Below are 12,512 nucleotides of genomic sequence, written 5' to 3'. Positions count from 1 at the left end.
AAAATGACCAGAGAAAATGTTAGAATGAGAGAGATAAAAAGAAAGGGTTGAGAGGAATGAAAGAGGTGAGTATGAGTCTGAGGAGTTTCTATATTTTTATAGTTTTGATAATAAAAATTGTTAAAATACCCTTAACCTTAAAACTTAGAATCTATAATATTGTATTTTTATCTACTAAAACCCGATACACATTGCTAAAACTTACCAATTGAAAAACGTTAACAAACCCATATATATATATATATATATATATATATATATATATATATATATATATATTCAAAACTATTTATTTTATCAGCAAACTATTTATTTATTCTTAACAAATTAATAGTTTATATTTGATATTAACATTCTCGAGACCAGCTAAACGTACAAACTTAAACCTTTTCAATCTTTTTCCATTTTTTCATTTTCAATTATATCCAATGCAAAACCTAACTCATCATGCACTCTAATTAATCATACCGATTACTTCTTCCTTTCTTCAACTTCTTAAATCACAAACCAAAAATGTCCTTTTCCTGTAATAATACTTCTCAATTCGTATTCTAATAAATATTATGTTTATTGTGTTCTGGCTTCGGAACCAACACAATTTATGTAAGGACCTAGTATAATTTTATTTATTTATTTTTAGTTTAATATTATTCTAGAAGGGGTAGGGGAAGTAATTAGGAGGTAATTAGGAAGTCACGGACGTTTGGTTTTATTTGGAAGTGGGGAGCAAAGAAGTCCGTGACTCCTCTCACATGTTTCTGGCACCATTCAAGCGTGGGAAATAAAAAGGGGTTGAGGGGTTCTGCACTGGGAGAGTTTTGCTGCTGCATTTGGTGAAAAACGTGAAGTCCAAAGTTGCTGGGAAAGAAGAAGTGAAGAACTTTGGAATTTGAAAGGAGATCCAGACACTTGAATTTCTAGGTTCAAGATTCACAAAGGAAGTCTTCAAGAGGTAAGCAGTGCTAGATTTTTCGTTTTGATCAGTTAATCTTACTGTTTTTGTAGAAATCTAAAAGCTTTAGAGTTAAAAATGGAGGTTTTTCTGGTTTCTGGAAAACCTGTGATTCTGCAGAATCTGTAGAATCGCGTTCGTCCAATTTGATTTCAAATTGGACGTTCGTCCAAATTGGTTTCAAATTGGACGTTCGTCCACATTTTCGAGCGTTCGTCCAATTTGGTTTCAAATTGGACGTTCGTTCAAAACTAGACGAATTGAGTGTTCGTTCTTAAATATTCCGAACGTTCGTCCTAACCATAGGTGGGTTTCTGAGCGTTCGTTCATATAAAGGATTAACGAGCGTTGGTGATAAGGATTTGAGTAGAGAGCGTCTGTGTGCGCCTGTGAACGTTCGTTCATTTCCGGGTAAGGGAAGCTTACTTAATTTAACTGTTTTGATGCATGCTGTATGTGAACGTTCGTTATTTTTACTGTATGGAAATAATGCATGATGGAATGAATGGTATGAACGTTCGTTATTGTGACTCTATGATGTTGCTGTGATTGATTTATGTGGACGTCCGTTATTTATTGAATGGAAATGAAACATGATTAAGCTACTTATGATGTATGAGATATTGGATGAAATGAGATATATGAATGAGATGTTTTGGTGTGAATGAATGAAACTATGAAAGTCTGTGATGAGAAATAAACTGGAACTGAAAAATGAACTCCCCATGAAATTGAACGTTCGTACTAAACGGTCATTGACCGTTCGGTTTTCCTTGGTTGAGGACGAGCGTCCTCACTCTAAAATGTTCTATTTGAGCGTTCGGTCAAACACTGTTGAAGCTAACATTTTCATAAACTTCTATCTCTTTGAAATTGTATGTGTATATGCAACTGTGTATTTTTCCCGTTCGTAAATACTCTTTAAAAGTATCTTAATTTATTTTTCAAGTCCTACCAATCTGAGTTATTAAACGTTCGGTCTCATACCGTACGTTCGTTCAAATTGGTGTTCGGTCTTATACCGAACGCGCGTTCTAAATGACGTTCAGTCTTATATTGAACGCTCGTTCTGTTTGGTGTTCGTTTCAGAACGAGCGCTCGCTCAAATTGGTACTTACACTGAGCATTCGTCCAACATGACGCTCGCTTTTGATGTGAGCGTTCGTCCAAAATTCTGCGTTTTGAAATGAGCGTTCGTCCTATTGGCGCTCGACTTTTGAAATGAGCGATCGTCCTAAATGAGGCTCGTTCTTATAACGAGCGCTCGCTCAAAGTGAGGCTCGACCTTATGTTGAGCGTTCGTCCCAAAATGGGGCTCGGCATTATTTTGAGCGCTCGTATTATTTTCCACAGCGTTCGTCCAATGAACAGTACCAGATTTAGAAATATCTGAACTTAAACCGTTCGTTCTTTGATTCGAACGAGCGTCCCTGTTGGGTCTCATTTCACAGCATTCGTCCTCGGACTTATTGGGGACAAGACGTTCGTTTTTGATGGTTTTCTTAAGAATGATGAATAATGAATGATGAACAGTTTATGAGATGAAATGAAAATACGAATACATGATGAAAACTGAATGATGAACAGTATATGAGATGAAATGAATGTTGATTTATGAAAGAGCGTTCCAAGGAGGAATGACTCAGAACTTGATTATTGAGATTTGTAAAGTATGAATGTGGTAAGCTTAGCCGGTCGTTCATCCTGATATTCCGTGAGTACTCGTCCTCACGTAGAGGCAGTACGTCATGTGTGGGAATGGCAGGAGGTCCTAGTCCTGATGATTTTTGGACAGATAGGATTAACCTCGGGTGGCAGCTGATGAGAGTTCCAGTTACTACATCACCCGGGTGCACGAACACCGAAGCTACACAGAGTTCATACAGTCCGGACAGTCAGTCGTGTCGAGTTTATTTAGTGAGTACGTTTAAATGGGTTGTTATGTAATGAATGTGTATGTTGAGATATGCATGTATGTTGAATTGTTTACCTGAAATTGTATGTTGATGCATGAGTTAAATTACGTAAGCTTACCCTTTCGTTTCCTTGTGTTGTCTATTGTCCTTGTACGTCCGTCTTGTCATTGCAATGATCATCCGTGTGGATGTGAGCAGAGGGAGACGAGTGTTTGGAAGAGGCGCTGAATGAAGAGAACCTGGTTGATGTCGAAGTGAAGACCGAGCAGTGAAGCGCTCGGCCAGTTATGTAACCTGTATTAGAGTGGTCGTTCGACCATCTTGTCTCGTTATTTTATTCTGATAAACCGTTCGGTATTTGTCTTGTGTAAACCGTTCGGTCAGGTTTCCTGTACGGTTGGTTTTAAATTGTAACTCTGATGTGTGGCGTGCAACTTTAGCACATTCGCAGTTATGTTGGATTTGTACTCAAGGACGTTCGTCCTTGAGCGATTGTAAATTTCTCATTTCTTTAACTTTTAGTGTAAAACTGTTTGAGATTATTATTAAATGTGATTTTTTCTAAATTTATAGTTATGACTGTATTTTTGGGATGTCACAATTTATGGTTACTTTTTTAAGAAAAAATTAACGGTGTAGAATTTTTTTTTCTTACGAACGTTAATGTTAAAAGGTATCCATTTTAATAAATTTGAAAAACACCCTATTTATTGTAATACATGAAAATCGGGGGAAGAGCTTATATGACAAATTGTATATGCTTGAAATTTAATAAATAATGAAACGAGGACATGCAAAAAAAAACCTTGAATATGGAATTTTTTCCATTTTTATTTTTTAAAATAGTATGAAATTTACTATATTGAAAAATGTTTTATCCGTTATTAGTTACTGCTTCCATTTCCTAATTTTCATAAAATATATTTTATAATCAAGAATATTTATTAATTAAGAGAATGTAGACAAACAATGTACTAAATTAGTATACTTGTGCTGAATTTCTAAAATAATGTGTATAAAAAATATTTATTAAGAAATAATCTTCAAACAAGTGTATTTACTCTAAATTTAAAACTAGAAGAGTGAACGTCTATCTACTACACAACTCAAACAATCTACTTCACAACTCAGAGTAATGAAAACACGTAAAATAAGATCTAACACAATAGCTAAAGTTCAAAACACGAGACAACACTGAAACTCACGTCAATCACATTAAATATATTAAATATACCCATTAACAAACCACCTCAGCCTCACACCCTAACTACTTATTCAATTTACAGTTATTCAAATTCTATACGCAAAAAGTAATCCCAATTTTTTTATCAATTTCTATAAAAAAAGTAATATGTATTAAGATAATCTAAACCATTTTAATTCTCTTTTAAAGAGATCATAATTATTATTATCCAATAAAAATACTTTTAATTTTTATGGATAACAGAAACCAAAAGCTTGGTCAATCAAAAGATAAAGAAAAAATACTAGTATTATTAATAATTATAGATGTTCAAAACATATATTTGATAATATGTTTAATGTAAAATCATCACCAGCCTCCATAAATATAAAGAGACCGTGTCAATCATAGTGTAGAACAAATATCAAAAGTTATTTCCCAATTGGCGTGGTTGGGGAAATTAATAAATTAAAAAACGGTGAGAAAAATATATATATTTTGCTATATATTGTGAGAACCTGATAAATTAGGCACACTAATCCATCCTCTGATCACATTTTAATGCACCTGGACACGTCAAAAATCCACTCACTCCCACTCTGCATGCGCCTGCCATGTGTCACAGTTGGAGCATTATGAGAAGTTAGTGGGAGACAAGTGGCATGTGGAGGATGGGGAGTTCATTCTGCATGGGAAGAGAAAAATAATTCTGGAAAACTCTCCCTCTTCCTCCTGCATGTTTCATCTTCTTCTCTGAAATCCTAACTTCAAATTCTCTGCAACCTCTCTAAAACCGTTTCCATCTTCTCTCTAAGATAACTCATCATCATCTCTTCCAATCTCATTTCAGACACAGTAGAAACCTTCCCTGCACTGTGAGCATCATTTTGATCCGAACAGAACTGAGAACTGATCTGGTAAGTTCTCGTCCCTGCACTTTGTCCATTTAGTTCATGCAAACCAAAATTCTGGTTGCATGCGTGAGTTAGAAGTCTGATCTGTTAATGATTTTGGTATCTTAGATTAAGTGGAAATTGTGGGGTGAAATTCTGGATAGAAGCCGTGAGAGAACGAGTGAAACTCTAGCATTTTGAAGTGCACTGCTATACCAGGTAAGGGAAGCTTTAGTAATTTAATTTAATATATGTTTGATCTGTATGACAGTAATGAATTGTGATGGATGTCTGAAATGTATGCAATATATGAATTTTGAATATGCGTGAATGAGCAGAATTGAAATGGATGTATGTCAGGAATGTTGTGTGAAATTATGCAGTGAATGAGATGTATGAGTTGTAATGTAATTGATTTCTGCATAATTTGGAATGAAAATGATCTGAACTGTATGTTGATGATGATATGTTTGAAACTGGAAAATGGGAGATTCTGTATTTATGAGATGATAATATGAATTCTGTAATGTATGAGGTTCATGTGGAAGATAAATTCTAAGTTATGAATCGTATGAAAATTTTGAAGTTAATGGGAATGAAAAATCTGGAAATCTGATCTTCTCTGATTGATGATGTACGCTCGTCATCGAACGGTCTTATACCGTTCGGTTTCCCTGGAACACCACTTAGAATAAGGATTCTTTCATTTGGAAAGGACTCTGATTAAGAACGAGCGTTATTGGTGTCAAGAGTTAGGCGTGAGCGTTCAGCTTAGCCTAGCGTGTCCAACCATTGAAAATAAAGTTAAGTATAGTTAGGACGCTCGGTTTTGTTTACCAGCGTTCGTCATAAGTGGTGCTTAGTATTTTACTGAGCGTTCGTCCAAAGGAACTCTCGATCTTAGATTGAGCGTTCGTCCTAGTTAGCGTTCGGTCTGATACCGAACGTTCGTTCAAGTGCACGTTCGTTCGAATGCACGTTCGTTCAAGTGCACGTTCGTTCCCATGCGCGTTCGTTCAAATGCGTGTTCGTTCTATTTGGTGCTCGGTCATTGACCTGGCGTTCGTCCTGAGCAGTGTTCGCTTTTATAATTGAACGCTCGTCTTTCATTGCTTTGTGAGCGAACGTATATGGCGTTCGTCCAAATTATTAATTAACGTTCGGTCTTTGACTGGCAGTGTTGCTTTCTGAATTCAATCATATTTGGTTGTTTATCTAAATACTTTCTTACTAGCTTTATTCTTTGGATTCTACCTGGAGTCTTTATACTTAAAATTTTTCTAAGTATTATCCATAATTTCTAAGATCAAATTCCTTCAAATTATTAAGTGTTATCAAGTATCAAGTGGATAAATGGCTCGTTTCTTTTGTTCAGAAACGTGGATGTATGAGTACTGCAATATGTTCCTTCCTATCTAATGAGTGATGGACGTTCCTTAAAAGTAAGAGAGTGAATACAGAATGAAAATTTGATTAAGAGAAATTGTGAATATGTGCGAATGGTGATTTGAATGGATTTATTGGATTGGATTGTGAATGAGCGTTCCAAGGAGGAACGTCTCCATGTTGTGAATATGAGAAGTAGTGTAGTATGACCATGGATAAGCTACTGATGGCTGTTCATCCTGATATTCCGTGATTGCTCATCCTCATGTAGAGGAGAGTAGTTCATGCGTGGGAATGGCAGGAGGCCCTAGTCCTTATAGTACTTGGGCTGATAAGGGTTAACCTCGGGTGGCAGCTGTTGAGGGTATCCCAGTTACTACATCACCCGGGTGCAGGAACGCCTGTAGATACATGGATCATACAGTCCGGACAGTCTTTAATTATGAGAATTTGAATGAGTTACTGTATGCTTAGTTATGTGTTTAATGTTGTATGAACTGTATGACTGATTTTATAAGTTAAATTATGTTGATTGTATTGAATTAAATTACCTAAGCTTACCCTTGCAAATTTCCTTGTGTTGTCTACTGTTTCTGTATGTCCGTCTTGTCAATGCAATGATCATCCGTTGTGGATGTGAGCAGATGGTGAGGCACCCCTGGAATCAATGCTGGAAGAAGAAAATTTGGAGGATGCCAACCTTGTGGAAGTTGAAGTTAAATCAGAGCAGTAGGGATTAGTACTGTAGTAGCTGTTAGTTATTTTTCTGTACTGTATTTTGACAGTTCTGTATACAGTACTGCAGAAATGTTTGTCCAGAACTGTTTTGTAATTTAGTTGATTTCTGAACACTGTAAACGTTGCTGTTAGTGCTGTTTAATTTTGAGCAGCTGCTGTAAATATTAAGACTGCACTGTATTTTCTGTAAATGTGATTAGTTCTGATTAATGGTAATTACTATTTATTGGGATGTTACATATATATACCACCTAATTTGAGCCAAACTGAAGAAAAACCCCAACACACTACTTCTACTACTACAGTTTCATTTGAAAATAGCAACAATCGCAGCAGCGATCCTCGTATGTGGTTTAATAAACTTCATAAGGCGTTCTTCTTCTCTGCCACTCCCTCCCGGACCAAAGCCCTGTCCTGTTCTCGGGAATTTCCCACACATGGGCCCAGTGCCTCACCACTCCCTCGCCGCCTTGGCCCGCGTTCACGACCCGTTGCGTCCCGGATTCGTCGACGTCGTCGTGGCGGCGTCCGCGTCGGTAGCCGAACAGTTTTTGAAGATTCATGACTCTAATTTCAGCAGCCGGCCACCGAACGCCGGAGCCAAATACATATCCCATAACTACCAGGACCTGGTGTTCGCTCCCTATGGCCCGCGGTGGCGGTTGCTCCGGAAACTCACCTCCTTCACCTCTTCTCCGGGAAGGCCCTGAATGTATTTGGACACTTGCGTGAGGTGAATTTTCTGTTTCCACTGTATACGTAAACTATACATACGTAAACTATACATACATATATATACATATATATATATATATATATATATATATAGATATATACATACATATATATACATACATATATATACATACATATATATATATATATATATATATATATATATATATATATATATCATGCATATTTCTATTTTCATGTAAAAAATTATTTTATTTTTCTTCTATGAATATTTGAGTTTATAAATTTTTATGAATTTATTTGTCACGCCCCAATAATTACGCTGCTTAGTCACCTCTCTGCTTCCATTAATACCCCGTGACACGCACACCCTTCCATTAAAACGCACTCACTTTCACATTGCATGCATGCTGACAAGTGTCACTTTGGAACGTTCCAAATAGTTAGTGGAATCCAAGTGGCAACGCGTGGATGGACGTTCGTCCTACGTGGGGAAGAGAAATTAATTCTCTGAAAAACTCTTCCCTTTCCCACTGCACACTTCATCTTCTTCCTCAAACCCTCTGACTTCTCAAATTCTCTACCTTCTCTCTAGAACCTCCATTCTTCTCTCTACCATAACTCACGTTCTCCTTCTCCAATCCAATTTCAGAAACCGTAGAGGAGATCCAGACGTCCTAAGCTTTCCATCAAACCGAACAGTTTTGGATTCTGAAACGGGTAAGTTTCACGTCCTTAACTGCTCTTCATTTTCCTCATGCAAGCCTCGTTTTGAATTGCATGCACCTTCTCTGAACCATTATTTGGTTTTCTGTAATTTTAGTTTAAGGAAATTTGGGTTGAAACGTAAAGAGTAGAAGAGTTTATACTGGGATCTGGTTTTATTTTGAAGAACGAAAGCGCAATCCGGGTAAGGGAAGCTTATTGGTTTAATTCATGTGATCTCTGTACTGCATGTGCGTGTGTGAAGTTTGAAAATATGATTATGATTCTGAGATGATATATGAAAAGTGATGCATGTATGTACTGAGAATTTTATGCTGGTGTATATGAATGATCTGAAAAGTTGTATGTTATATGATCTTGGTATTGAATGATTTGATATGGTGTTTAATTCAAAGCTTGAGAAGTATAAGATATGTTATGATATGATTAAATGAATGTGAGTATACTGGAAAATTTGGTTACTGTATGTGGAATTTAAATCTGAAAATACTATGAAAGTGAACGTTCGTATCGGTACGGTCATTGACCGTTCGGTAGTTTTGGTGAATTCCTTGAAGTAGTCGAACCCCTTTCATTTGGAAAGGATTATCCTTGAGGACGAACGCCCTCTTAAACAGCTTTATGTTTGAGCATTTGGCCAAACGTACCCTTCATGAGTGTTGAGTGAGGTTGAGAAGCTTGATAACATTCTTTGGAACACTTAGTCAAAATTTTAAGACATCAATTTTAGTTATCTTATCTTATAGAAATCCCAAACTTCTTTGCTTTTGAATCAGTGAAAGTTCTCGACCTAAAAGCGTACGTCCTAAAGTGGCGCTCGGTCTTAGACCGAACGCTCGTCCTAAAAGCATAAATAATAAGTAGCGCTCGGTCTGATACCGAACGCTCGTTCCAATACGTATGTGATAAAGAACGCTCGGTCATATACCGAACGTTCGTTCATTCTCTCAATTATTAGCGAACGGTAATAGCGTTCGTCCTGGAATTGAAATAGCGTTCGTCCATAAATCTAAACAGCGTCCGTTCAAAAGTTCTGTTGACGCTCGTCCAAGTCCTCAGTGACGTTCGTCCAAAATTCATCAAAAGTCTATTTTCACGCTCGTCATTGACTGGCGGTTGTCTCTTGAATTAAATTATGTTCGAATTCTTTATTTAAACAATTTGTGATATATCTATTCATTTGATTCATTCCAGAGTTATTGAATTTGGATTTTCTAAGTAAATTATAAATCATTCTAGATTCAGTTCATCTAACTGATTCAAGTTCGTGAACGAGCCTTCTTGATATTACATTAACGTTCGTCCTCTATTACAAAGGGGGCTGGACGTTCGTTCTTTTATGGAAGTGAAATTAAGAATGGAAGTGTGAATAAGATGAAAGGTTAATATGTGCGAACACCATGAGAAATGAAATTGTGATTGTTGGATTTGAACGAGCGTTCCAGGGTGGAACGACTCTTGGTTGAAAATTGAGATTTGTAAGTATGAACGTGGAAAGCTTAGATGGTGGTTCATCCTGATTTCCGTGAATACTCGTTCTCAAGTAGAGATGAGTACTTCATGCGTGGGAATGGCAGGAGGTCTAGTCCATAACTGTAACTTGGACAGAAAAGACTAACCTCAGGTGGCTAACTGATGAGTATTCCAGTCACTCACCTGGGTGCACGGACACCTTAGCTATACAGGATTCATACATGTCCGGACGGTCGGTCTAGTATCAGGATTTGGATGGAATTATTGTATGAATTGAATGAGTATGTTTGTGAATTTACTTGCTGTATTTGATAAGTATGAAATGTATGTTTGACTTGAATTAAATTCAATAAGCTTACCCTTGCATTTCCATTGTGTTGTCTTGTCTATGTATATCCGTCTTGTCCAATGCAATGATCATCCGTGTGGATGTGAGCAGAAGGCGATACTTCCTTGGAGCAAACACTGGAAGAGGAGGTACTTGCTGAAGAAAACTTAGTAGAAGTGGAGGTGAAGGCCGAACAGTGAACGTTCGGTTTCTAGTTAGTGTAGTTAGATTAGTGAGCGTTATGAGCGAGCGCTCTTTTTGTTAATGGTAAATAGTTGGACGTTCGGTAATGGTTTTGTAAACCGTTCGTTCTTATTCTTTTGTAAACGCTCGTATATTTATATATAAATGAAAGGCCGTTCGGCCATTTTTTTTTGCTCACTGCTTACTGTATTATTAAAACTGTTTTGCCATATTGATTAATGTGATTATTCTAAGTATATAGTTGATGACTGTATAATTTTGGGATGTTACATTATTCATTGTGTATATAACAAGGGCTTTAATTCTATATATATGAATTCTGTGTTTTAGTTTAGATTATACCTTTTTATGATGGAAAAAAGTACATGCTAGTTTGAGGAAGTTTTATTTGGATTTGAGTGGTTTAAAATGAAGAGACGTGTATGTAAGTAAAGAAAATTAATTTTGTAAACCTTATGCTATTATTGTTAGTTTCTATTTTACTATTTTTTGAGTTATTATTCTTAACTCTATGTTTTTTTTTTCTTCTAATTTTTTACAGAATTTAATTTAAATTACATATTTTTTTTTCTTTCAAACCAATATCTTTTCGCTTTTGACTTTTTATTTTATATTTTATCTTAGTCATAAAAACTTTTCACATGATTTAAGCAACAAGTTTACTTTTTTTTTTCAACCCAGATATTAAAAGTGTCGACGATTTTAATGTCAAGGCACAATTTATTTTGTAATTTATTTAAAGTAACAACCAAATCAAAGTGTGGGTTTTAATATAAGGCTAATTTAATTCATAGATATGGAAACTCTCCTTGATCTAGAAAACTCTTTTCAAAGCTTCTCAATTTAATATCACTTATTGCATATTGTCAGGCCTCGAAAAAAAAAAAAAAAAAAAAAAAAAAAAAAAAAAAAAAAAAACGTGGCAGTTGGAGAGCGCGCCACCTCAGCGACGCACTTGGACGACAGCAGTGCCCGACATCCACTAACGAGCGCCAGCTGTTGCACGTGGAGCTGAGTCAGGAATTGGAAGTGGAAGACACGTGGCGACTGCGGAGTGGACGTCCAGAATGGACTGTCGAGAATCTGGAGTGCAGGACGTGCGTCCAGTGTGGCTGAGTGGGAATGTGAGTTGGCTAAGTGGAGAGTGCGCTGGACGAGAGTGGAAAACGAATCTGAGAATTTCTGAAATATTCTCCACCCTCTGCACGTACACCATTTTTCATTCCTAAGAATCCAAGTCTCTCCTCCTTCTCTCTTCATTTTTCTCTGCACCTTCTCTCTAAGAACCACCGTTTCATCCCCTCCAATTCTGGGTTCCGGCACTGTAAAAGGACGTACGGCATTAAGGACTTCCAGAGAAGACGTTCGGTTGGCAAAGCTGGATTGTGGAGCAAATCTGATATTGGTGATTGGGGTTCGTTCTTGTAGTTGAATTTACGAGCGTTGACGTTAGGAGATTCCGTAGAGAAGAAGTATTTTTGTGCATTTGTGGACGTTCGTCATCTCCAAGTAAGGGAAGCTTATTTAATTTAACTAATGTATGTTGTGTGAACGTTCGTTATTTAGCCGTATGAAAATAATGCATGATGAATGATATGAGTGAATGGTATGAACGTTCGTTATTTGATGGTATGAGTATAATACATGATATTTGATTTACTGAACTGCATGAACGTTCGTTTTTCTTGGTGAAATGAGATGTGTGAATTTACATGAGATGGCCTGTATGAAATGTGGAAATTGATGATTGATATGAACGTATGAAACTAAGAGATTTTGTATAATGTAGAATGAACTGGAAATGTAAATGAATATTGAACAAGAACTTCCCCTATGATTTTTACGTTCGTACTGAACGGTCTTTGACCGTTCGGTCTCCCTATTTAACATTCAAGAGATGGGATTCGTTCATTTGGAATGATCCCTGGTCGAGGACGAGCGTCCTCATGTTAAAATGATTCATTTGAGCGTTCGGTCAAGTACTATGTTTGGTATTCTTTGATAAAAATTCCCTTCA

General features: G+C 36.6%; 1 long non-coding RNA gene across 1 annotated transcript; it reads left to right on the top strand.

Annotated features, from left to right (window-relative positions):
- The first annotated feature begins 550 nt into the window (after positions 1-550).
- Positions 551-3,312, top strand: LOC148201631 (uncharacterized). Its single transcript, XR_015784751.1, has 3 exons — positions 551-952; positions 1,259-1,363; positions 3,067-3,312. It is a non-coding gene; the product is annotated as an uncharacterized LOC148201631 (long non-coding RNA).
- Positions 3,313-12,512: the final 9,200 nt, after the last annotated feature.

This window comes from Vigna umbellata, chromosome 3 (genome assembly GCF_029865625.1).
Source record: "Vigna umbellata cultivar VRB3 chromosome 3, Vumbellata_1.0, whole genome shotgun sequence".
Lineage (NCBI taxonomy): Eukaryota > Viridiplantae > Streptophyta > Magnoliopsida > Fabales > Fabaceae > Vigna > Vigna umbellata.
Note: the sequence above shows the minus strand (reverse complement) of the source record. Positions and strands in the feature narration are given on the sequence as shown.